We start from the raw sequence: 5,037 nt of genomic DNA on the forward strand, positions 1-5,037 counted from the left end.
AGCATTCTATGCTTTTTTTCCCTGTTATAGAAGAGATGTGGAGTGCTGTGGTTAGTTTATAGATTCTAGAGCATCTTAAGTAGGCAATCAAGGTATTGAAGACCCTTGAGTTAATGCTATATGACTTTTGGTAGGACTTGTGGGTGTTTTCTCTGGAGGAAAAAAGGCTCAGGGAAGTTGTTTTCATATATTTTAAGTTGTATAGAAGAAATATTAGCTTTAGCTTTACTTGCATTGGAAAGCAGAACCAAGGGAAGAGTGGAAATGGAAAAGAAGGAATCTGGACTCTGATTAAAGAATAACTTCCTCACAAGGCAATTGTGGTAGTCTCTAGAGCATGCCTTACATTTGCAAGACTGTATTAGTGCTTAGGACATGGAGAGACTTAATTGCATCCATTCCTGATCAAGGAGTGATCAATGAACATTAGTTTGGAAAAGTCAATGGTATATTTTTTTATATTCTATTCAATTGGAGCATAAGTTACTCTCTGAATCCCCAGTCATTTTGTTAGTTTCCTTCTCTAGAAGATTCCTGGATACTACTCCCCTAAAGGATTAGGGATAATTTCTTCAAGATCCCTTGGTGGTATCTTTCCTCCATTAATTATCAATTGATTAGGGTGGCTAGGTGGCTCAGTGGATAAAGCACTGCCCTGGAGTCAGGAGTACCTAGTTTCAAATCCGGTCTCAGACACTTAATAATTACCTAGCTGTGTGGCCTTGGGCAAGCCACTTAACCCCATTTACCTTGCAAAAACCTAAAAAAAATTATCAATTGATATTAATTAGTAAAACTTAAATAACATCTAACCATATTTGCTAAGATCATATAAAAAACAGTTGGTTAAAACTAAAATTGCAAATAATATCTTCTATTCTGCCAATAGCATCCGTAATCTAAGATGTCTTCATATATATATATATATATATATATATATATATATATATATATATATATGTTACATAAAACTAGTTTGAATATTCCATTATTTGGTTTTATATAGATATATATCTTTTCATCATATAATTAAGTCATTCATATATGTGTTCTCTGTCTAAACAAAGAGAAGACAATTAATTGCTTCACCTCCTCACATTGATCTACTAAAATTGTTGCTAGATGTTAGTCTTAAAATTCATTCATCTACTCATATATTTATTTATATAGCCATTTTTCATTTTTGATGACTTCTTAATTTTCTGTTCCTCTCCCACTGAGAAGAAAAGTAACATGATGTTTTTATATATTCAAAGTCATAAAAACATATTTCCATATTAGGCAGGTTACAAAAAAGGCAAGAAAAAGTGAAAGCATACTTCAATCTGCATGAAGTTCATGAGTTTCTACTCTGGAGGTAGAAAGCATTTTTCATCTTAAGCCTATTGGAATTTTCTTGGATCATTATTTTGATCAGCATAGCTAAGTCTTTATAATTATCTTTACAAGACTGATGTTACTGTGCACAATATTTTCTTGGTTCTGATCACTTCATTTTGCATCTGTTCAAATGAGTCTTCCAAGGTTTTTCTGAAATCACCTCCTTCATCATTTCTTATTGTATGATAATATTCTCTCACAATCCATATATTATTATATTCCCTAATTGATGGAAAATCTCCTCAATTTCCAAATCTTTGCCACCACAAAAGATACAAATTTTTTTTGGACATATGGGTCCTTTTCTTTTTTCTTTGCTCTGTTGGGATACTGACAGTAGTTGTCATATTGTTGGGTCAAAGTTATGCATAGTTTTAAAGCCCTTTAAATATAGTCCCAAATTATCTTCCAGAATGGGTGAACAAGTTCACTACTTTACCAACAACGAATTAGTGTACTTATTTTTCCACATCTCTTTCAGCATTTGTAATTTTACTTTTCTCTCCTGTCATTAATCAATCTGATAGCTTTAAGCTGGTATCTCAAGATTGTCTTAATCTACATTTTTCTAATTAGTGGTTTAGAGAATTTATTCATGTAACTATTTTTTTTAGGTTTTTGCAAGACAAATGGGGTTAAGTGGCTTGCCCAAGGCCACACAGCTAGGTAATTATTAAGTGTCTGAGGCTGGATTTGAACTCAGGTACTCCTGACTCCAGGGCTGGTGCTCTATCCACTGCACCACCTAGCTACTCTCATGTAACTATTGATAGCTGTTCTTTGATCCTCTAGCAACTAGAATGGTTCTATTATTTATTTTTTAAAATAAATTTGGCTTAGTTTCCTATATGTTTGAGAAATGAGACCTTTATCAGAGAAACTTGCTATAAATCCTTCCTTCTCCGAGTTTCTTGGTTTTCTTCTAATTTGAACTGCATTGGTTTTGTTTGTAAAAAACTTTAATTTGATGTAATCAAAATAATCCATTTTTTTTCATGATTCTTTCTATCTCTTGTTGGATCAAAACTCTTCTTCCATCTATAGTATTTGACAGATTTTTTCCCCATGCTTTCTAATTTGCTTCTAATCACCCTTAATTCTAAATCCATGTGCCCATTTTGAATTTATCTTGGTAAAGGCTGTGAGTTATTGATCTATATATCTGATTTCTGTCAGATTGCTTTCCAATTTCCCCAGCAATTTTTGTTAAATGATGGGTTCTTAGCCTCAAAGCATGGATCTTTGGGTTTGTCAAACACTAGGTGTCCTTAATCTATTCCACTATTCCACTGTACTATTTCTTAGCCAACACCATATTGTTTTGATGATTACTGTGTTGTTGTGTTATATGAGATCTGGACTGCTAAACCACCTTCTTCCATATTTTCCCCCTTTTGTTTTTATTGACCTTTTGTTTTTCCAAGTGAATTTTAAAATTATTTTTCTAGCTCTATAAAATAATTCTTTGATAGTTTGATTGGGATGTCACTAAATAAATTAACTAATTTAGGTAATATTATCATTTTTGATTATCTTAGCTCAGACCACCTATGAGCAATTAATATTTCCTCATTTATTTAGATCTGAATGTATTTGTGTGAAGAGTGTTCTGTAATTCCTGGGTTTGTCTTTGCGGGTAGACTTTCAAGTATTTTATAATATTTGTGGTTATTATAAATGGAATTTCTCCCTCTCTTCCTCCTGTTTTTTTGTAATTATAGTAATTTGATAATAAATAGAAATACTGAGATTTATGTGGATTTATTTTATATCCTACAACTAAAGTTGTTAAATTTTTAGTTGCCTTTTAGCTGATTCAGTTTCTCTAAATATATCATCATATTATTTTCAAAAAGTGGAAGTTTTGTTTCCACATTGCCTATTCTTATTTCTTATTCCTTCAATTTCTTTTTCTCATTTTATTGCCACAGCTAGCATTTTTAGTTCCATATTGAATAATAATGATGGTGATATTGTGCAACCTTGCTTCATCCCTGATCTTGGGAAGTCTTTTTGTTTATTCTCATTACAATTAATGCTTTTTTCTTAGTTTTATATAGATATTACTTATCATTTTAAGAAAAAATTTCCTAGGCTTTCTAATGTTTTAGTAGAAATGGGTGTTGTATTTTGTTAAAAGCCTTTTCTGCAACCATTGCATAATCATGATTTCTCATGTTTTTGCTATTGATATGGTTAAGAATGCTTACAGTTTTTCTAATATTAACCTAACCCTGCATTCTTTTTTTTTTTTTTGGTCTTTTTTTTTAGGTTTTTGCAAGGCAAATGGGGTTAAGTGGCTTGCCCAAGGCCACACAGGTAGGTAATTATTAAGTGTCTGAGACCGGATTTGAACCCAAGTACTCCTGACTCCAGGGCCGGTGCTTTATCCACTACGCCACCTAGCCGCCCCTCTAACTCTGCATTCTTGATATAAATTTTCCTGCTTGGCGGACTTCAGAAAAAAAAAACACTTGGAAAGACTTATGTGAACTGATGCTAAGTGAAATGAGTAGAGATAGGAGAACATTGTATATAGTAACAGCAACACTGTCTGATGATCAAACTATGAGTCTTAGCTTTTCTTAGCAAGACACAATTCTAAAAGATTTGTGAGGGAAAATGCCATCCACACCCAGAGAGAGAACTGTGGAGTCTGAATGCAGACCACAGCTAGTATTTTCACTTTTTAAATTTTTTTATGTTTTTTCTTTCTTGCCGTTTTCCCCCTCTTGTTCTGATTCTTCTTTCAAAATGTGATTAATATGGAAATGTGTTTAAAAATAATTGTACATGTATAACCTGCATCATGTTACTCGCTGTCTTGGAGAGAGGGGATGGAAGGGAGAGAGGGAGAAAAATTTGGGACTCAAAATTTAACAAAAATTAATGTCGAAAACTATCTTGGCATTTGATTGAAACAAAATACTATTAACTAAAACCTATGTAGAAAGGAAGTGACTATTCAAATCACTTTTTAGGTTTTTCTTTTTTCTTTTTTTTAAAATTTATTTTAAATTAAAGTATAAAATGGGGGTGGGAGAGAACATTTCCATGTATACAGCAGAACATGAGAGAATTCTATATAAAACAATACATTTCCATTTCACAAAAACTTATGTAATAAATCCTATACATTTTCTTTTTAGTTTTTTTGCAAGGCAATGGGGTTAAGTGGCTTGCCCAAGGCCACACAGCTAGGTCATTATTAAGTGTCTGAGGCTGTATTTGAACTCAGGTACTCCTTCCTGACTCCAGGGCCGGTGCTCTATCCACTGTGCCACCAAGCTGCCCCAATCCTATACATTGTCAAACCGAAAAAGTTCCCCTGCTCATAATGTGTATGTAAGTAAATATATACATGCAAATATTGTTAATCTATTTGCATAAATATTTACTGAATTTAGTCTTAATATGAAGTTAGCATAAAGGCATACTCCTAATTGGAAGTCCTTTGGAAAATGACCAAATAAATTATCTAAATTAACTGATGCTATTCTTAAGGACACTTTTTTCCCAGTGAGACCATAGAAGGGTTGAACCCCAAAGGGAAGTGGCTTCTAATGGGAAAGGAAAGTGTTCTGAATGGCATTAAGCTTCTTTGATGCCAATGAAATACAAAGATCTAAGAACAAGAAAGGAAGGCCCAAAGTCAAC

This window comes from Macrotis lagotis, chromosome 8 (assembly GCF_037893015.1).
Source record: "Macrotis lagotis isolate mMagLag1 chromosome 8, bilby.v1.9.chrom.fasta, whole genome shotgun sequence".
Taxonomy (NCBI): domain Eukaryota; kingdom Metazoa; phylum Chordata; class Mammalia; order Peramelemorphia; family Peramelidae; genus Macrotis; species Macrotis lagotis.